We start from the raw sequence: 22,753 nt of genomic DNA, 5'->3' as shown, positions 1-22,753 counted from the left end.
ATTTCCAAAGGAAAATCTAGAAGTGTCTCACTTAAACATCCCTTATACTGAGGTTCTTAAAACAGGAAGTTAAAAATGCAAAACTAATATTCTCAGTATGAGTCAAGACTTGAACACAGAGTTCCTCTGATCAGTAATTCTCTATTCACTGAGCTAATAGATAAAGCAGATAATACTTTTCCTCCTTTTTTGTTAGAAAAGGTTGGCATACATTTCTAACTCTAGGATAGAGTTCAAAAATTTATTTTGGAGATTTTCACATCTCTACAGCTCATATTAAAGGACCGAATGTCAGAAACAGATAGAACTCAAGACCCATCACCCTTTCTTCAGTCTTTGATAATGGCCACTCGGGTGTAACCTATCAGCTTCGGTCATTTCTGTGGTGGACCCTCTCACCACCAGACGTGGAAAGAGGCAATTGCACTTTCATTCTGGGTTGGAGATTCCACCACACAGCAAAGCAGCCACAGTACCAAAGAGTCTAACCTGTAACTACTTACAAAGTATGAACCAACATTCTAAATTGAATCTGCTTTTACTGATTCACTTTTTAAAACACCTTTTACAATCTTAGAAAAATCTTAGAAGCTCAGAAGAAACAATTTTGCATTGTACAGTACTTGTATATTTCAAGCAGTGAAAGCTGTAAATGATGCACATGTTGGAATGACAATAAGATAAATGGAAGCTTTCATTGCAAAAATGCAAACCAGAAGACAGATAGCTTGTTTTGCTTTAGGCAAAGCATGAATGCTAACATTTAAACTGGAGAAAACTCCCCTTTCCTTCTGTGGCCCCTCTGAGCCATTACATTAATTACTTGGAACTATTTACCTACTTCCCTTCATTTAGGCCCCAGGTGCAGACACTCTGGATACTGAAAATTATTTTCATTCTTTTCACTAAAGTGGAAAAACAATATATGGAAACACTCATCTTTTCCTTTCAGAAATCCAGGACTGTGAGGAGAGATAGTATCGTAATAATTATTTTGTGCTTGCCTGTTTTTTAACACCCCATAACAAAACACGAGAGTGGGGGTGGAGGGTCAGTGATGTTTTTTTTTCAGAGTACAGTGAAAATATTTGTTCAGTTTAGTTGCAATAGCAGGGGCAGCGGGCAACGTTTGCACATATATGTCTTCTATCACTTCATTGAAGAGACACCCCTAATCTTTGAAGAAAAGCAAATACCTGATTTTTGCAAATGTGCTGACCTGTGCTTATACTATGCCTCTGAAAACCACCTTTAGCGATCAGTGTTAGTGTGTGCTTAAAGTATGACCAGTCAGATCCAGGCATGCACTTTTCCATATAGGAAGCTAGAGAATTAGTGGAGTCATTAAATGTTTAGAAAATAAGCAATCAATCACATTAGAAAATAAAATAAAAATTAAAAAAATCACAGCAGAGGCTCAAACCCTACATTTCTAAATTGGCAGCAAATAGGATCAGTCTCAATATCTATGATTCTTTCTGGCAGGATAACCATGTCTCAATGTTCTTGCTTAATTTCATGCCCAACTTCCTTCTGTGGGAAGAACAAATTAAACCTTTTCTTGTGCTCTTAGTAAGAGGTTCTTCTGCTTTTGATTATTTTGGAATAGAAACAACAGACTGTGGGACACTGGCTGTATAGATATCTTTAAATAATCATTAACAAAATCTATGGCTATTTACACAAAGTGTATTCAACTCCTCCCTTCCCAGTAAAGAAGTCAATCCCAGGGTAGCCCAGGTCATCAAGGGGTGGCTACTGAGTCTGGCTCCCCCTGTCACAGCTGCCTGGCAGCAGGCCCACCCTCAGGAACAGCCAGCTGGCTCTGCTGTGCTTTTCAGCTTCCTGCAAGTTTGCATGTGGACCTGTGAAGCAGCTGAGTTTAGTTTGCCCGATCAGCTTATTTGTTGTCAACCCAGAGAGTATTCCCATTGCCATGACTGCCGATGATGCAGTCAGTTTGCACTTGGAGTTTTCAGCATGGCCTCTCTGCTCTGTCATTTCTGCTGGTCTGTACTGGCTTTTCAAAAGACCAGATCTGTTTCACAGATTTTGTTAGTTTCAAGTCAGTTCAGCACTTCTCTCTTCTGATCCTACTGCTTGTCCAGATGCACAAGTTTATCTGCTAACTGCTGGCCCTTAGCAGAAATCAAACTATGAGAAAGACTATTTTCTCTTTTATTCCAACTGCAGACTTGTGAAACGTTAGAAGCTGACTAGGGTTACCCTTCATTTAGAAGATCTTGTTAGAGCATAGACACCTATGTTCATCATTAATGATATATATGAAACATTAGTCAGAAATATAACTCCCTTGTAGAACTGTGACCAATAATGCGAACAAACCCAACCTATTCTATGTGCGTCTTCTGATGTCAAGAAAAGGTTGTAAGTAGCATCTGTCATAGGAACAAACCTTTGAATTCAAGGATTTTCAGAGGCAACCTTAGGAGTAATTCACTGTTAAAAGTAAAAGAGTACCCTCAAAGTAAAAAGGTTATTTCCTGGAACATTTGTTTTTCTTTAAACTAAAAATATGACATATGCCCAAAATATGCAGAAACTCCTTCTATTCCCAACTAATAATCCAGTACATTTTTTTTCTGGAAAAGCAAGTTTTTTGTCCTACCAAATATAATAAGATGATATTGTAATTAATTCAACTATTCAGTCATATTTTTAATCTCATTAGATTAATTAGTATCCTGTTGCTTCTACTTACCTAGATGAGGGAAAGAGATATTTTGTAAAATCCTATATTATTGTCTGTTTTATTGTATGTTGCCTCCTTATTCAGTAGGACAACACTAAAAACGGTTGTAGTGATACTCATTGCTTTATGTGGCCTCATGATCTTAGTTACTTATAGTCTCAGCTCAGTAGCACAAGTTTTCACAAATCTGTCATATGAAAGGCTCTCCAAATTGTTTTTAATCACTCTCAACTTCTGGACTTCTTCTGTGATTGCAGTGTCATTACTGAGATGTGAATTTGACTGAGGAAAAACGGTCCATTCACAGACTTCCATATTCAGGGGACGTGAATTTAAGACCTTGTCATGAGTCAGTGGTAGCCCTTCTAAGCTGGGTTACTGTTAAGTGGAAGAGGCTTCTCAGATTTTAACAATGTTTTTCACAGGCACAGGAAGAGACTTTCAGCTGTTTGAACATCTATTTCTCTTCGCTTCTGAAGAGTGTCAAGCCAGGTGCAGTTGTGCTTACTGGCTAGGTGATACAACAACCACTTATTCACATTAGCCATGGCCATCAACACAACAACATCAACACAAATTGCATACTTCGTTATGAAGGCACTAACGTATCTCGTTCCAATGCTCCTCCAAACCACACTAGAGTAATCTCATTCAGTATGAATTATTTTGTATTCATCTGGGCTCAGATGAATCTGCTTTAGTAGGTTCTTTGTTACCTTCCCAAATCTTGTTTCAGCTTGTCAGGAAGTTCTTCTATAAGCATAGCCCATGTCAGCAGTTAGCACCCTAAAATCTGCTGGCAGGTAAATTTATTATGACTGAAGCCTGGTCAGGATGGTGTCTGAGCTCATGTCCAATTTATGTGGGCAGAAATACCCAGATGCTTGAAGCTGTATAAGTACCCTCTTGAAATGGGGCCTCTATCACCTGTAAGGATGAGCAGTTGCTGAGTTGAAAATAATATAAACAAATCCTCTGATATGGAAATCAGTTTACAATACCTGCTCAACATCTAATACTCAACTAATTCTTCCTATACTGCATTCACACATTCTGATTCTAATTCCTGTTAAATACGGTATCTAAAACTTGGTCAGGATCAGTATGGAAGTATATAAATTAAATATATCTGGGAAAGAATTAATTTTAAATTGCAATGTGCTTGAGAGCTAGTGATTACACTAAGCATGAAATTTGTGTGATTCATGATTATTCGTGCTGTTTCTGATTTTTGCTTCAAATGGAATTGGGCTGATTGTGAAGCACATTAGTGAATTATTCTGTTTGTTTAAGAAGGAAGTTGTAATTTTTGAGGGATGTAGAGTGTTATCACTGTCATAGTATTTGGGGGTAGGAAATAAAGAGCTTGAGAGATGCTTTCCCATAAATACAGTGTTCTTCAGGCACAAAGACTTGTGAAGGAAACAATTCCTTCTAATTAGGAAAGTAATTTTAAGCAGAAAAAGATGTAAAAGCTTAAGGACTGTTCTCAGAGATGTTTCTGAGAAGAATTAGGGCAATAGAGGATTATTGTTTTGTTAAGCCTTTGATTGAGATCTCAGACTTTCATCAGCTCTGTAGCAATGCAAGCAAGAGATCTAAGGCTCAAACATATCTCCAGAAAAGAGATCTTAGAGAAATAAAATAAAATAAAATTAAAAAAACCCAACCCAGACTAGATTTAGCTTTGGGGTATTTATAATTCCCAGTTGAGAGCCAAGGGGAAGTTTTTCTGTCATCACCCTGTTACTTTTAAAAACAGAAGGGGAAAAAAATTTGCTTTTGATTTCTCAAAAAATAGTGTTAGTTATTTGAAAAATTCCAGACCAGAGCATGAAAGATCCTTGAGAGGAAAACTCCGAAGTATAATCAAGATTAAAGCCTTTAATGAAGGCAAAGCTTACTTGTCTGATCAGATCCTAGCATAATGGTCTAGCATGTGATATTATTCTGTGTAAGTTACATAACTTTTTGTTTAAGAGCATACTTTACCTTCAGCAGCACAAACAACATTTTTAACCTGTTCAGATCCTGGAGAAATGCAAACAGATCTGAAGAAAAAGAAAAAGAGTATCTGTTAACAAAAGAAAATCAAACCTCTCTGTGACTTGTTTAAGATGAAAGCAAGACAGGAAACTAATAAAGAGGATCAGAGAACCTGGAAATAAATGTTGACAGGCTTGTGCACTGGCAGTTTAAAATCACATGCTATTAAGCATTAGCTTTCTGCTTAAGTGTTTACCCACAGATTGCCTTTTCCTAGTAAAGGCTAGAGATTACCCACAACTCATTTTGTTTGCAGGTTTTCTGAGTGTGTGTGGGTACATTCTACCATTTATCAGCCACAATGCACTGAGGTCACAAGTCCCCTGCCTCATTAAAAGACAGTGAGCCAATTGAAAAACAACTCCCTTCTCCCTTGGCGCATCTGAACATATGGTGCAGGAGTAGTATGCTTAATTCTGAAACAGTCAGATCTGGGAAGAAGCTAATCAGTTAGGCAAAAAGTAGGTAATAAAACTTTGGATTACAGAGTCATGTAGTTTTCCTGTTTTGACAATAGAACTCGTAGACTACAGTTTCAAGCTTTTTAGGGTTTCTTACACACTGAGAAATAAAAAGTTACAATATTAAAAACTTTAGTGGAAAAATAAAAACAGAAGCATGACCCTACTCCAATGTGGAAATGTCAGAGCTTCACAAAATCATCAACTCAATATAGAGTGCTGGTGTATTCAGCATACCTTGATGTAGGCGCATTGGTATCATCAGGGTGTTTGCTGCTGTCAGAAAACATACTGACAGAAGAGAAGGTGGTTTCCTGACTCTTTATATGTCTAATATAATGTGATCTAATACGTCAAATTAAAGGATTGTTATGAGTTTCACAATACAGGCATGTAACAATTGCCATTCTACAACTTAGAGACATAGTCTGAATATGGCTGGTGCTGGCTAGTGTCAAGCCACCAGTCTCACCTTTTTATCTTAAGAAAACTGTCATTCTATATAACTTTTTCTAGACTATGGAACAGTTATACTTTCATTCAGCTTTAAAAAGGAAACAATCAGTAAACATTTTATACTTGAATGCAGACCTTCAGAGTTTTGTTCAAAATGGTCCTCCAGAGAAAACAGTAAAACCAGTATCTCTTGGTACAGCAATGGAGAAACTTTCATCAGCACTGAGAATGCAAATATTCATTGCTTCTGCAGCCAAGTAAATGCTATTTTGTGGCACCATATATTCTATAAAAATGAAATTACTTTTGATTTTCTTTATTCCCCCAACCGCAGCAAGATGTCGCACTCCCTGCTGATTATTAAATTGATTCTGGTTAACCGGAAAACAGTAAAGTTAGCCAGCATGGAATGTGACTTCATTGCCAAATAAAAGGACACTCTTCTACTGCATCATGCCGTGGGCTCATACTGATGTAAATAATGTAATAGGGTGGATAGCCTCACTTGTCTGTATGTTTAATGCTGTGAATTCAAGTTTTTGCACAAGGACAAGGCCAAAAGAGAATGTTTGAACAGTACTCCTTAAAACTAACTTCCTGTGCCAGACATATAAGCTAATTACTTTTTTTGTTACATTTTTAACTAACAAGCTGTAACGAGGATTCAGAAAACTCCTACATCTATTTGCACAATGAAAGCATAACACCCCACAAGGAAGTGTTTCTACAGCTGGAAGAAGGAGGGGAGGGGGGGGAGGCAACACTGAGAATAAATTGAACTGATTTTTTTCTCTTCATTTTCTCCCTCTTTACCAGCTGTACAGTGCTGGGATGGAAAGAGTGTGCCACGTTCAGTTACTTCCTTCCACAGCACACCAAGAAGCAGAGTAACTGATTTTGTTGTCTAGTTCCAGAAACAGATGTGGTTTGAGTTTCTGTGCACATGGGCATTGGTGCATTCACAGATGCATGTATATATACCCTGCTTATTTCCACATGCTCCTACTTGATTGAGAAGGCCTACCTGTAACTTTTTCAATCACCCACAGCCTGTAAGCAGTTCAAGCACAGCACCAGAGCCAGGGTTATGCTTTGTCACCAGGAGAAGGGCTGTGATAATGTATGATTAGTCCAAATCCCTGAGAAGCAAGACAGCTGGGACTACTAAACCTGGCATCACTGACTGCAGTGATCGAGTTGTGCACTGGGGTAGGGAGACACCTGGAAGCCATTTCCTGCTTGTGAACTTATCTCCCTCCCCCTTACTTTCAAAGATAACTATATGCAATGTGGCTTTTGGCCACAGTGAGGTTTTTTGGATTTGTAACATCAGGAAAATTTGCTTTAAAGGCACAGGTCTTTCCTTACATATGAAAACTTCAAAAGACAGTTTTTTCCTTCTGCTGTTTTTTGTTTTTTTTTTTCTTCTCCCAATCCCTCAATTTCTGTCTTTAAGACTTTCTTCAAGTTTTTCAAACTCCAAAGAAGTCTTTGCAATTTCATCTTGAAACTGGTAAATGAATCTTAACAGACTAGAGACTGCTTAGGTACTGGCCTGAGCTTTCACATTGCCAATGCCAAAGCCACCGACTGTTGCTTTCTAACCATACCTCACTAATGTACAACAGGTTACGATTTCCACAGCCCCCTCCCCACCCCTTAAATATTTGAAGTTTCCTTAGCTGTGCAAATTAAGCACATATTTTGCCCATGAGAATGTCTTTGAGCAGCAACCCTTTTGTCAGTTTGGTTTCTCTTGGGCAGTGTGATTTTTACCAGGAGACATCTCCCGATTTTTTTTTGTTGTCTCTGGAAGCATTTCATTTGACAGAATGTTCTCTCTGTTGCAGCTATTGGGTAGGGTGTTGGTCCCCTGAAATCAGCAGGAGCCACCAAATTCTAATATGCCAGAAGTTTCCAACTCCTGTCCACTTAAGATTTGAAGCATGTAATGCTTTGTCAGTTTGAAAGTGCTCCAGCCTTTTCTTGATATTCTTTATGGAACTCTTTGTCTTAGAAAAACTAATAGCAGAGATAAAACACACTGGTATTTCTGACACAAGCTTATAGACAACCTCAAATATTTTTTTTTCTTATTTTTGGCTAAGAGAAATTTCACATTTCATAACTGAAGTCTAACAAATTTTGAAAACAAATTAAAAAAAGAAAAAATAGCCAAATGTTAGGAGGCCAATAAAAATGGTTTTGTGAAGTCTCATACAAAACTTCAAATATTTTTAAGGGTTTTGAGGAAGTTGCTTTTTACTTAAAGACATCTGTTTTAATGTATTGTTCATGAGTATTACATTACCACACTTGCACACAACTACTGCAGTGCAGTAGTTGTAAGATTTTAATAATTGATTTTCATCTCTTAACCAGTGGTTTTGGCCCTGTCCCACAAGGCCAGAGCAAGACAGCAGGGAAGGCTCAGGGATTAAGCAAAAGTCCAAATACCAGGCAAGCTTGTAGCAGCAAGGGAGGTCCAACGTCAAGGCAGGCAGGCAGCCTGCAGGTCAGGGTCAGCCCAGGAATCATCAGTCAGGATCATAGTAACAGGCAGAGTAGAGATGAAGCTGGGAGGTCAGCCCACCTCATAATCTGATCAGCAGGGTCCAGGGCCAAACACAAGCACAGGGACATAGCTCAGGCAGGGACTGAAAGCACAGGGCTGTTCTTAAATGAAGCTCCTGGGCTCATGGACAGGGGTGTGGGTAGAGGCCTCAGGTGAGCCTGGTCAGGACCATTAAATACCATTGATGCACTCAGGCCCCCTCACATAAGTCAGTGGAACATCCAGTCTCATCTTTTCAGGCACAAGCAAGAAAAGGGGAGAATTATGGTTGTGGTTTGACCTGTGCTGCATTTTCTGACCCCTGAGTGCCTGATTTCCCAACCACGATATTACAGTAATGCTGTGTCTACCCGTAGTTTATATAAACACAGAGTATGTTAAACAACTGACTTATGATGTGATACTTTTTTTTCCACTGAATTTTAGGCCATCTGTGTACTAAAAAATTTCTAGACTTGGAAAGAAGATCTGATCTATTCAGTCATTTCACTAAGTAGTTACAGCTACTCACATAGTATTCTTCTGTATGTACTTTGATATTTATATTTCATTCCTTTTTTTCATTTCAATTAAGCATCTGTTGGATCCCAAGGCTTAGTTGATACTTCTGTACTTTTGAAACGTCTTCTTTGCTCATCCTAAACCTTTAATATTTTCTGTTCATGTGCAGTTCAATGCAACCTTTTTTCCGAAGGCTTAGAGTTGTTATAGCGGAGTTTCAGATCATCTGATTTCTGAGGAACAATTTGGTCCATATCTATTGATAAGCGATGTTTTCTTTTTCATCTTTCCTAGCTGAGGTAGTAGATGCTGCTATCCCATACTCTCAGACATAGAGCAGGATGTCAACAGCACTGCAGGATACAATTGGAATAGGCAGTCTATTAGTTTTGGAATAGTTTTGGAATAGTTTTGGAATATCTCCTGATCAGTGTATGAAGTATCCAGTTGGCTAACTGTATCCCCCACTCTATAATTACAAAATGTGTGATTCTCCTGTTGGCAGAGAGAAGCATATCAACTTCTACCAAGTTCTGACTCTGGAAATTTGGGCAGAAAGGAGCCATTTCAGTGTCTCACATGAAAGAATTTGAAGCAGAGAGCTTCACTAGTTACTTCAGTACAGTCATTTGCTTCCCTAATTCTGGCTGGCTGGGACTAGAAGCAAAAAAGAAGCAACAGGTTTTGTTTCAGGTGAAGAGTGAATATGTAAGAAGTTAGAAGCACCTGTGCTGGGTCAAAGCAAAAGCCCATTTACCCCAGTATCCTGTTTTAAACAGTGGTCCAGGATAGGTGCCTTGTGAGAAGGAAATGCTTTTCAACTTTTCCTTGCAAAAAATATTTGCTCCACCCCTACTCAAAGAATCACTGTGGCCAGGACAACTGCATAAGAGCTAGTAATTAATGTTTTATGCAAGATAAAAAGGATCTGTATCTTGCTGATATAAACCAACAGTGTTATTTTCAGTGCCAGTTATCTCTGCTGAGGATATCACCTAAAGATTTTACACAGAATAGTCTAAATTTAGACATGACTCCAGTAGCCATATCAGACTTCATAATCTGTCCACTTTTGATGTCTTCTCACAGATCATAGCACTGCTCTGTTTCTAGTCTGACACTTCGTTTTGATTTTAATAACCTAATGTGAATTGCAATAGCAGGTGCATAGCAACCCTTTTTTAGAATGAGTGTTTGATGCTAATAGGCATGTTTAGCCAAGACTTTGCTGAGCCATGGCTTTCATCTCAGCCCATACAATACATACATGATAAATAATTAACCCGTTAGCTTCTGGGTTTTTGAAAAGCACATATCAACACAACAGTTAGAAGTCAGTGAAGTTACGGAAGATCATTAGGAAAAGAGGAGAGATTCAGTGTGGTCATTTGAATAATATCACTGTACTCTATATTTCTAATAATAATGATGTCAAGATTGGAAAAACTGGACATGGTCTGATAATAGACTGATGCATTTAAAAGGAACCAACCACTACAGAGGATTTCTGCCCAATGTAGAAGTGAAAGGAAAATGTATACACCGGGACAAGCAAACTGCAGTTTGCTTCTGCTGAAAGATTGAGTGCTCACTGAAGAAAAGGGTTAATGGAGGGATTACAAGAATTGGCTACAGTCAGCCAGTGGATTCAGTTCCCCTAGATTGTTGGGACAGTGCAAAAGCTGAATCTTTGTCTCTCCTAATTGCTTTGTTCATTACCCCCCCCCCCCCAATAAAAACAAACAGCAAACAAGCCAAGCCATCCTGTCACACATACTCTTTCTATTACAGAGGTTCCACTTGTAAAAAACCACTCCTGTCTATTTCTGTGCTTTTTAACATTTTATCCTCTTACTAGGATGAGGGTCAACAGAACTCACAAGTAAAACACTATTATTTGTTTCACTAGCAAACTAGTACTTTACTGGAGACATATACTGTATCAGACTGTGATAGTGCAGGCTTCATATGTAACCTGAGTCCAATTTAAAATTCTGAAAGCAGCTCAGTTGGACTCAGTAATCTTAAAATCATTTATGTGCACTGTTTTCTGTGCAGCATACATTATTTTTTTTTTCCAATCTAAATGGTTATGTGATTCTATTACGCATTTCTGCTACAACAGGTTCAATGTATTACTTAGTTTCTCTTCCAGCTTCTGAGGCAAACCCTACACGTTCCAAATTTCTCTCACATGTTACCAAATAGCACAAGAGCATTCACCTCCGGAAGTTCAGCAGTGCTTTTGCTTCCCCCAGGCCTGCTGTGTAACTTTTTTCCTTACTCATTCACCAGTCTCATCATCATCAAGCTGCAGCTGAGGGACAGATGATAGAATGGATATAATTTGAGGCCTAGTAAACTGCCTCTAATCCCACCTTTTCCTCTTGTTACTCATTTTTGTATGGTGCCTGAAATGCAGCCAGTCACCAGTACTAGCTACTTCAGAGATTAGTAGTCAAGTTCCTAATTCTTTCTTCAGTTTGTTCCTTTCTGCAGCCCTAAGGATCCTCCCACAAAACCATTACAGCTAGACAAGCAAAGCAGACTGATAGACAGGACATGCAGAGGAGCACATGTAGAGGGTCTTAGTCACTGGGACCTCTTTCTGGAGAGTGAGTCCAACATGGGAAGTTGTGCTGTATAGATTGGGTCCAGCAGTGCAGACATCCTTGATGTAGTGGCAAGACTGCAAATGGCAAATTGTCAACCTACTGCTTCAGAGGTCCTTTATGATGGAGAAGTTTTCCAGAGATTAGTCTGATGTCTGTTAATTTTCATACCTCTCAGAAAACCAGGTCAATAAAAGAAGGAATGATTTAGTGTCTAGGAATGGAGAAGGGTGTTAATTAACATTTTATCAAGTATAATTCTACCATAGGAAGAATATATAGAAGTATTTTTGTTATTATCTTAAATTAATCAACACATAATATAAATTCTCTGCACCACTGAAGCTTCTAGTCTTTCCGTGGCTTCAGTACTTGAGCAACATCTCATGTCTCTCATTCTCAATCAAGAGAATCTGCACTTTCTGATAGGAAACACCAGCAAAATGGCAGAGCTTGAAGAGAAATCCCCCCCGCATGACAGAATGAGAAAGGCTTCTAGAAGCTGCTTATTAAATTCTACTTTTTTTAAATATTGTTGGTCTTGGATATGACTTAGTGTTAGAGGTATAATTGCATGCATTCTCAGCAAGGAAACTGAATTGCTTAAGTGAACGCTTCCTCCAGAGTTTTCTTCTTTGGCAATAAGATGGCTTAATGTAGTTTCAGTTTGGATGAAGCTGTTAATAGGCCGCATTCTTCAGCAGCATCTATTACTGTAGTAAGTTACTAACATATACTGTGTATGTATTTTATATGGGTACATTGCTATGTATTTGAAGTCAGTGAGCTTAAACCGTGCAGCACAATTAGAGGAATGAACCTCACATTGCTTTGTCAAAACATTATTTAATTTCTGGATTTTAGAATTACTGGATTAGAATGGGATGCCTAGAAATCTTAAATCAGAGCATCTAGTAAAGTAATGCTTCTCATGAATCAGTGGTACAGTGTATCTATAAACCACACAGACTATAAGTTGCTGTAGTAATTGTTCAAAGGTGTTTCAATGCTAGGATACTGTTTTCTCTGACCTCCCCTTTTTTCTAACACATTTTTTAATTTTAAGGAATTTAGTAACTTTTTGTCATTATAATAAACTGGCAACTGTAGTCACTCTGAGCTTGGTGTGTGAATCACTAAACTTCCTTCCCCATACGTTACTAGAGGAATCCTGACACTGACCAGACGTTGCATGGAATTCACCTTGCAGTGTATGTTTTTTAGTTACATTATGATCACCGAGTACAGCTACAATTTAGTGGCTGTCTCACAAGATGTATTTTGTTGTCAAAGAATTCTGCCTTGGTTAAACAGTGTCTCTGAGTCCCAGAAAACACGGTGGACTACAGGCCCTTCTCTTTTTCTCTGTGTAGCAGATTCACTGGCAGGTAAGAGTTCGCACATGGCACACAGAAAGTTGTTCTGTCATTCTGTTGTGTCTCACTTCCACAGGAGACTTAGTACTTCAATCCTAGAAGTTTCTGTGAAAAAGATTTCTCTCGCTTCTGTCCTGCTCTTGCTTGGTCCAGCATATTGTATACCACACATATAGCAATGGAACACATGAGAAAGACTTTCTATATAGTGTATGTATCTATGTATATGAGTAGAGAAGTGATGGCACAATGATAAATATACTATCAAACAGGGAAACTTTGGGACCTGGTTCAAATCCCTCTGCAGAAAAATGCTATGAACTTTGTCATGTCAGTATTTGAGCAGAAATGTTTAGTAAATTCTGCCGGGGATTCTGAACCTATAGGTTTAGAGTCCAGATGTTTCAAATGGGATGGTTAATGTAATAGTACTATGTTACTCCTTCCTGACATGGTTTTGTAAGTATTAGGAAGATGACATTTAATTAGTGTATTAAAGAGTTTCAAAATTATTAATACTCTGTCATCAAGTTTTGTAAAGCAAACAGGAGTTCTGTTCACAAGCAATATGGAGACAGCTGTGCTAGCCATATTCCCAAGCCATTAACAGAATAGTTGTCAGCACTTCAAAGTACCATATTCCCATATCATTTAGTATTTGCACTGCTAAAATGACAGCATCCAAAACAAAAACTAAAATGCTGAAGCACTGCAATTTGATGAAGATCATGACTGTCTGTACAGAAAGATCATTATGGGAAGGTGCAAATCATATTTTTGTTTTCTGGGGTATAGAAAATCAAGCTGCTTTGGTATAAATTTGGCATCTTTTAAAATCAAATGGTATTTTTGTCACTGATTTCCACAGGGCCAGAACTGTGCATTTTGGGCCTGACAGTCTTGTCAGGATTTAACATACCTGAACTAGCAGAACTATACATAGTGATAGCTTTCATGTTTTCAAACTGAAACTGTAGGAATAGAAAAATAACAGCTTGTCATTTCCTTCTTTGTTGGCAGAGCTTTATCAAAAATACTTTTTTTCACTAAATTCCCAGTATTTAAAAAATTTCTGCCTGAAGTAGGGCAGAACTCTCCAACTTCCTTAAACGTAGCTAGCTGTGTGTCTCTTTAACCCAGGGGCTGATACAAAATGATGATACTGTTGGGTAGCATAAAATAAGGAAATGAATAGCTTAACAGATGTTCAATGGGATACTTGTTTTTCCTCTTTTGTGAGTGCCTGCTCACTACTGTTGAACAGAAAGTATCTGCAAATGCTCCTTGGATGCCTAAACTGAAAAGTCAGTCTGACTAAGTCTTGTCTAAAGAGTCACAGCAGGTGAGTCTCCATCACTGACAAGAAAGGGAGCTCTAATGTAGGACAGGCTTTTTGCCAGCATGGCTGCTCAACCTGCTAGCAGGGATTGCAATCTTCAGGTTGTTTTCCCTCATTTTACACCAGTGTAACTATACTGTCTTTAAAGAGTATAATGGGTACCAATTTAAGCCTGATCAGAGTACAGTCTTCCTTTAACTACATAACCCCCTAAACCACTTATTTCTGTGAGACATCACAGCAAAACTCTTACACAAAAAGCTAGAACACGTAGCCTGTAAATAGGATCAGAATTGGATATTAATTAGTTCCCACCCCCATCAGCCTGTGCCCTTAAGTAGAACTATAAACCAGAGGCCTTGAAATCAGGAGAAATCTCTGGCCTGTTCTGAATTGCTGTCATGGGTAATACTAACCCCAGAGAGCATGGCACCAACCACACATGATTTGGGGGTCAGTAGAACCACCACTAACTTTCTGTCTGTCAATCAATCCTTTTTGTGTGCCACTAGTTCTAAAAACCCAGTTGGCTTTTTTAGCTTCTTTGCCTTTTAAAAGATACACAAGATAGTTCTGAAGGTTTTTCTGTTCTCAGAGATTTACAGAAAGAGAGAAAAGTGTAGAAGGTTATAGTGTGTGAATCCTGCCATTTAGATTATAGAAATATTTTTGTAATCAAAAATATCCTTGCCAGAAACAGTTCCTTGGTATTTAGAAATCCTTTGCTAAACAAAGTAAAAACGAATGATAAACAAAATCAAGTTTCCTTTGAGCCTGATGTTCTTGCAGCTGCACTCCACTTTTAAGAGAAACTCATTAGCAATTAATTTAGAATGACACTGGCAAGCAGTCCCCAGACTTTAATTAATATCTTTTTGACAAGCTCGTAATCTTTCTGGTTAATAAACTCTCTCTTAAATTAGTTTAACTCTGATTTCACTTACCATTGTAAACAGTTGTCATCAAATCTAGGGTACTTTACAGAACTTTTTCATTTAAAATACTTCTAAAAAGAGAATTTATAGTTGCATTTTACAGAGTAGAACCCACAACTGACAAAGGTCACCCTCAATCCGCAGGCAGAGCTGGAAGGAAAATCTCGGTTCCTGAATACCCTTCTATTGTTCAATTGATTATGCAACGATAATGTCTCCTGTCTCAGTATCTTGCAAGGAAAGAGTTAAATTCTGATTCCATGTTACATAACTGATTATTTATGCCAGTGTCAAGATCTTAGACAGTTACAGTACAATATTTTAACTATAGTACAGTGAAGTATTGTCTGTAAATGTTACTTCAATAATAAATATCAGTATAGGACAATCTAGAGGTTAAGTTTTCATTTAAACTTGTGCTCTCAGTATATGTGTCTTATATGTGCCTTTAAAGCTTTGTGTCAGTTTTGCCTGTCTGTCTCAAATACAGAACTGACATACATGACAACTTTATGCAGCCACATTACTGTGTTCTGCAGAATAAGAGAGAATACTGTAAATTGGAAAAGATGTTGAGACAAAATCTCCTTTGACCTCTGGGTAAGTTAACAACTTTTATATAAATATTATGAAACATGCTATATGTGTGCCTGTTGCATATGTGTATTATGAGGAAAAAAAATATTTACTCACCTGAAACCATTTTTTTATGTAGATGCTGTAGTGAAGTAATTTTTGATATGTAAGACTGCATCAGTGTTTCTTTCCACTTTGCCTACAAAATAAACTGAGAGGTGCACAAGTTACTGTCAGGCTTTGAGTCTGGTAAGTCTTTTCAGGATTTAGAAAACTCCAGCTACTGTAGTGTAAGTCTTAAATTGATTACATCTACAAAGAAATTATATATTTTTATTTTAAAGCTAATTAATGCCTAGTATCCAACAGACAATTGTAAGAAATATCTGTCTAAGCATTGGATGACTCTACTGTAACGCACTGCCAGGGAAGATGGATGTAGGGTAATTTTTGAAGGTAAGTTTTGCCAAGTGATGATATAAAAGTTTTAATTTGGTGATTCACAGGAATGATTTGTTGTAATTTTTACTGCTCATGTAAGATGAAGAATGAGGTAAAATGGATATAAAAAAACAAGATTTGCTTATTAATCTCCTCTGTCTCCTCCGTCTTACATAAATGTAAAAGCCTAATTTAAAATTCTGTCTCATTAGCAAAAACTAAGATCATCAAGATGGCTGAGAAAGGTCAGGGATGTTATGCAACTTAATAGGGATCCTGAGACCAGAAGATATTTCACAATCTTGAGAAGTCATGAGCAGTCTGTCTCCGCTCCAGAGTATTTGTCTAGGACATGTAAAACTGAAAATAACATGACCCAAACACCTTCTAGAACAGTTTTAGTAGCAATAGGCATCAACTTGTACCATGAGCTTAGAATGCTAACTTTACACAAAGGAGCTACTTTAGGTTGCTTCTTTGTCTTTGTTTTTTCCTCTTCTTAAGTCAACACTGGGGGGGGGGGGGGGGGGGGCGGGGAACGACACAAAAGAAACTCTAAAAAACAAGACAGGTATTAGTGAGGAGAAGTGCAAAAGCATGTTTTAAACCAGTAGGATATTCCTCAGCTGAATTTCTACAGTTTTTTCTTAAGTGCCTGCTTGCCTATGTCAGTATCAGCATGCTGAACTAGAGGCCTTATTGCTGTGACAGTTCCTGTGTTTCTGTGGCAATGATAATTTCGTTCCAGAAGCCACAAATTAGAAAATGGTTTCTCACAGTGAAACACCAAACGAAACACAACATGATCTTCCTCCTTTCTCATGCATGTTAACTGTAAAAAGTTTCTTTGTCTGGAATGTGGCTCTGATTACATTTCTCAATCCAAAAATAAACATGGTGCAAAAGGAAAGGATATGGGGGGGGGGGAAATGCTGTCAATGGGCCACCCTCAGGAAAACCTCACAAGATCTACTCTCTGTCTGTGCAAGCCATGGAAGAGCTAAGGAAGTGATCCCAGCTTGGTGGTCTTATTTTTAATTAAAACAAATGAGGCTCTTTCAGCTGCTGCAGATAAATATTTGATGAAAAGAGACAGGGACAGATGTCAAAAAAATGTAGTAAATAAAGAATAAGACCAGAAGAGCAAATGTTACAGCATTTTATATATAGTATTAAAAAAAAAAAAAAAAAAAGAAAAGAAAAAAAAGAAGAAAAACAGAACAAACCCAACTTTACAGATTTCTGTCAAAGGCCTAATTTTACTAAGATCATTCCAAAAGCGGGAAGACCAATTCTTCATACTCTTTCTGACAAGGTAGAATGAAAATACAAATGCATATAGATAAAGAAACGTTTTTAAGTCAACATGCTGCAGATTTTGTGCTTTAAACAAGCCTTCAGAGTCATTTCCATACTTCCATAACAGTTGGTATTAGTTTGACTAGTAGTTTTGCTCCAAAATACATGTTAAGGATGCACAGTGAGAAGGTATCTAGCAACATGTATTAGCAACATTTTCATTGCAATAATGTGTCATAACATTCATAAGTCTTGTCCGTTGTGAATGGTTAATTTTTAAGAGTGAACAAGATGACCTGCAAAGGTCCTTTCCCTCTTCAGTAACTCTGTGACTTGATAGCACTGGGTCCGGATTTAGCTCACCTTTTAGCAAATTCAGTTATAGCGTTCTGTGAAAAAAAAATAATTATTTAATGTAATTAACTTAAGAATAGGCCATAAAAGAAAAACGAGTCATGAAATAGAGGAAGAATCTCAGTAGCTGGCTCTTTCAAGATGAACATCTTTATTGTTAGCATTATATTGGCATTGCCTGCTAGTTTAAGGTCTGATGTTGCCATTCCTGGGTAAAATGTATATTTCCATTGAGTCCAATGTGTATTATACATCTGAATGTGAAAAAATAATTTCATAAGTAGACCTTACAAAACTGTACAGTGAGTGATGAACCACAGAAGTTTCAATGGAAATATTTAATGTGACACCAATATTTAAAAACAGCACAGTGATTCAGGTCATCAGGAGCAGGATAAATTTGTATAATACAAATTCTGAAAATAGTTATGAATTAATGTAGTTCTGAAATACATACCTGTCTCTGAAGATGGTTAAGAAGAAAAAGTGAAAAGTTGATTGACTGCAGTGCTTAAGGATCTACATGGAGATACTATAGAGCTATGGAGTCCAACAGTAGGCACAGGTGAAAGCAGAGAAACATCTGGTGACATCGAACGTAAGGTAAATAAATTCAGGTGAGAGATGAGGAACAAATTTTAAACACTGAGGAGAAGTAACCTTAGATTGCAGTGAACTTTCCATATTTGGAGGTAGATAAATCAACCTACAATTGTAATGACTAGGTATATATCACATGGCAAACTTGTGCATACAGCAAACTTTCTGATAAAGTTCTAAGTCCAACTCCATTTAAGTCAATTACAAACCCCAGCAGCTTTGAATAGATGCTGAGTGAGGCTGAAGGTGAGAATCAACTCTGAGAACAATCAACTTAATACCCAGTTAGGACAGAAAAAATGTGAGAGGATTCTTTATGAGTGGTGCATGGGTTAGGAATTCACAAAGAATGAGTTGCAAGTATCTCTGAACACTTTAAGGGACCCTTGCAGAGGCTGATGGCATTGGGCAAGGTCAGCATTCCCCCAGTTAGCATGGCATTACCATACCCAGCTGAGAACTTAAATGGAACCTGACAGCAGCTACCCTCTTTATTTAGTCTCAGGCTACCTATGGGCTGTCAACATAAGATGCAGACAAACTGTTGTACAAACACAGAATTTACTGGCTGATAAAGCAATAAATAAAACATGTAGACAGAGGAGCCAGCGTTACTTCTGTTTTCTAAACAAGTGTAAGGACTACAAAATGTACAATGCCAAATCTATGGCATGTCCAGTGCAAGACATGAGAGAGGCAGGAAATTGGTGCACATGCTACTTCTGTATGTCTAAAGCTGGCTGCAGGTTAAATATGATTTAGCATCAGATCAAGAGTGTCTGCACTAGATTCACATGCAGCAGTTGTAGATAAACACTCAAAATACCCACACACGAGTTCTGTGCTGCTGGAGCTATGTCCAAGCAGTATTGTCGTTTACACAGGCAGAAACTGAGCAACTTTTCTAAGGAACTTCCTTTCTATTTTTCAGCATGCAGAGGAAATAGATCCAAGATGTGTTTGGTGTTCCTAATCATCAGTGATGTGCTATGTAGAGATCCACTTCTGGATCTCTACATGGACTTCTGCGCCCAGTAAAATACAGGCAGAGAAAAAAACAAATTCCTTCAATTCCTTGTTAAAAAAGGTAATGAGAAGGCCCCAGAATAATAATCACTCCTTCTTCTCCTTTACAGATGAGATTAAGGCAGACAGAAATTAAAGGACTCACCAAGACTTTGCCACACAGTCAGGATTTAAACTCAGAACTTCAGAATCCAGCCCCAGTGCCTGAACCACACATTCCTTTGCTTTTCTGTATTTCCCCACAGTCTTAGGCCATGTGGCCACTATTGGTGAAATGAAAAACAGGTGCAGATCCATGAACAGATGGGAGCCCAGCCCTGGCTGATCTCTGGAGGATAATACAGTGTTGTTTTCCGGCAAAGGACTCCAGAGAACCACAGAAGCAGCCCTAAAACTGAAGCTGCTCTGCCTCACACTAAATGTTATCTCCGTGAGCCCAGCAAGAGGGAGTTTTGAGGCATGGTCTGTTTGTCAGCAAGGACACTGCCTTACTGACCTCTCAGGCTGTCAGTATTGACATCTCTGATTTTCAGGCATTCCTATAAAGGTTGTAGAAGAATAATCGCAATCCCATTCTTTGCAGTAACAGCAGCCAATGTTTCTAAGTTGCTGAAACATAAAATTTCTTCCCTTGAGTAGACAACTTTGGAATGTCTAACCCTCAAAAAATGCCATTAGTCATATGCAGAATCTTTCTCTGGGAAAATTGGTAGTGGTATGGGACAAGTCAGCCAGGTAAGATGAATAATGTATTTGTTATGGATCTGTAAGGATAGATCTACTTTTAATTTCCAGTTCATGGAGAGCTGATGGCTTACTCCACAATATGTGGTTAAGCAAAGAATTTGGACTGCTTTCTCACTGGGAGAGAGATGGTTAAGTAACTAGTAGGGTAATTGCCTGATCCTAAGTGCAGGATGGAGTGCCAGGATGCAAAGTACTTCCCTGGCTTATGTGACCCACAGTTATAGTCCCTGCAGTGGTACAAGACATATTTTCCCTCCATGTGTCACCTGACACATCAGCCAGAAGTATTAGAGAAGACATTGTGATCTTCAGTTTCCTCAGATCCACAGAGCACGTATCAAACCCAAAAGGATAACACATGCAAGAGGACAGGGTATGTTTCATGGAATCATAGGATAGTTTGGGTTAGAAAGGACCTTTAAAGATCATCTAGTCCAACCCCCTGCAGTGAGCAGGGATATGTTTTAGATCAGGTTACTCACAGCCCCATCCAACCTGGACTTGAACAATGTCAGCAGTGGAGCACCCACAGCTTCTCTGGGCAACCAGTGCCAGTATTTCTTCAGTGTGCATGTCCACTCGTGCCAAGAAAATCTAGTAAGACCTGATTGCTTCCTTAGATTCCATTTAAATTGGGGCCACAAAACCTGATTTGCAACAGTAGGCCAAAGCCACACTGCTAACAACATGTATTCTGCTCATGCTAAACAGTAAATTGTTTGGGAAAATCTATTTTATCCCAGTTTTAAGCAGGTTTTGAAGGAAAGCATTCTCCACAGATGACACTAATAGGCCTTCAATTAATTTAGCAGCAAAGACCACCCAGGACACTGGGAATCTCAAACTGCTTGGCCTCAGTTTCTCTGATTCATTCTTCTCAGCTTCATGTGTGCTCTTTGAGAGACAAAAAATAGCATTTCCTTAATTTTGAACTTCGATTTCTCTTCCAGCCGAACATTCGTGAAAGCAGCTGGTCCCAGAGGTGGAACATTCCAAAACCCTGTTTGGAGCCAAGTGAATACGTTAAGGAGTCAGTCGTGACACCACTTTATAGAGAACAGACAATGAGTTTTGGATCTCGTAAGTACCTTTCATCCCTGCAAATAAGTTCCCTTCCCCCATTCTTTTGGAAACATCTCAGTCTGTATTGGAAACAGAGGATGTAATTTATTTTTATCGCCTTCCCTGTCGAACTGGCCAACTGCCACAGGGTTCTGCTTTCAGATGTAGCAAGAGGCAGGAGAATCACAGTGACAAACCATTCATTTCAGTGGCTCCTCCTGTTTCCTTATCTTATTTAGAGGCTGCCTACTGTGCTCCCTTATCACTCTTTCTAATCCTGCAAAACTTCTCTGCAACTTGGCCCCTCCACAGAAAAAGCTGACCTGCTTAGACCTCTCTGCTTCTCTACTCCTGTTCCCTTCCTCACAGAGCAAGTTGTTCCTTCCTTTGTTACTTTAGAACTCCTTTTTCAATTCCTATCTTAGTCCCTCTCTCCTCCTTTTCCTAGTTCCTATTGCATTACATTTCCTAGCTGAATGCACATACAGCTGTGTGGCCTCCTTCAGGTATGCTTAATTTCTCACTGTTCAGCCTGCCCTTTGATGTCTGCTGAAGAAGGATACATCTTCTTTTCCATCTCTTCACATGTGCCTATTAATTACTCTCTTCAGAGAGACTGTTTACTGACTATCACTCTGTTTATAGTTGAATACAGCTAAACATTTGGTCTTCACAGTTCTCCTTCTTATACACCACCCACCCAGTTTCTTCCCAATTGTTGCAGAATAGATGTCTCCAAATCACTTTATAAAGTCACAGATGCATTGTACTTGCATTCCCACACCCAGCCTCCTGCTCTCAAGCACTGTTTTTGCTTCACTTACAGAGTTGTAAAGAAAGACTTTGCATTGGTAATTTTGTCTCTAGTTCTCTAATAAAAAAGAAGCAGTGAGGATTAACATCTTGCCCTTTCTGTTGCACATATTCCTACCTTGGGCACTGCAGAGAACCCTGAAAGCTCTGTAAGCATCAGACTTCTGACCTGTGAAGAAATAATACGAACTCAATATCAAGTACAGAAGAATGTCCACTGAAGTTAGGAGGGTTATCCTATGCATAAATTGTGCATATGTCTTTGTGTGACCAGGAACCTTGGGCAGGGGGAATTTTAATATGCTGGGGAAGGATAAAAATTACTCTAGCAAATGCGCAGAAGAGAAGAATTATATGGTTATAATGCAGCAATTGAGATCTAAGATGAAAATTCCTTCAGATGTCCTTCTCATTCCATATGGAGCTTAAAATATTACAAAATAATATGAAATAAATGTAAAACAAATGTGGACTAAATTATGTTTTTTCCAAAGAAGAGATTATTGTCAATCACAGAACCATAGACTGGTTTCAGTCAGAAGGGACTTTAGAGCTCATGTAGCTACAACCCGCTGCCATGGGGGAGGGACACCTTCCACTAGACCAGGTTGCTCCAAGCCCCATGCATCCTGGCCTTGAACACTGCCAGGGATGGGGCAGCCACAGCTTCTCTGGGCAACCTGTGCCAGCACCTCATAGAGAAGAATCTCATCCTATCTAATCTAGATCTACCCTCTTCTAGTTTAAAGCCATTACCCCTTGTCCTATCAGGAATGCTCCTTTAACTGAAAATTGCCTAAAAAAATCTATCAGTTTAATAA

General features: G+C 38.5%; 1 long non-coding RNA gene across 1 annotated transcript in view; it reads left to right on the top strand.

Annotated features, from left to right (window-relative positions):
• Positions 1 to 22,398, top strand: part of LOC133209094 (uncharacterized) — a 32,113-nt gene extending 9,715 nt beyond the window's left edge. Inside the window, exons 2-4 of the long non-coding RNA XR_009724590.1 lie at positions 15,505 to 15,614; positions 19,216 to 19,371; positions 21,008 to 22,398. This is a non-coding gene — a long non-coding RNA (uncharacterized LOC133209094). The remainder of the gene's footprint in view (positions 1 to 15,504; positions 15,615 to 19,215; positions 19,372 to 21,007) is intronic.
• The last annotated feature ends 355 nt before the right edge of the window (positions 22,399 to 22,753 follow it).

The sequence above is a fragment of the Neopsephotus bourkii genome, unplaced genomic scaffold, assembly GCF_033783945.1.
Source record: "Neopsephotus bourkii isolate Nb327-2 ecotype Australia unplaced genomic scaffold, CSIRO-AGI_Nbou_v1 NB_318, whole genome shotgun sequence".
Lineage (NCBI taxonomy): Eukaryota > Metazoa > Chordata > Aves > Psittaciformes > Psittacidae > Neopsephotus > Neopsephotus bourkii.
Note: the sequence above shows the minus strand (reverse complement) of the source record. Positions and strands in the feature narration are given on the sequence as shown.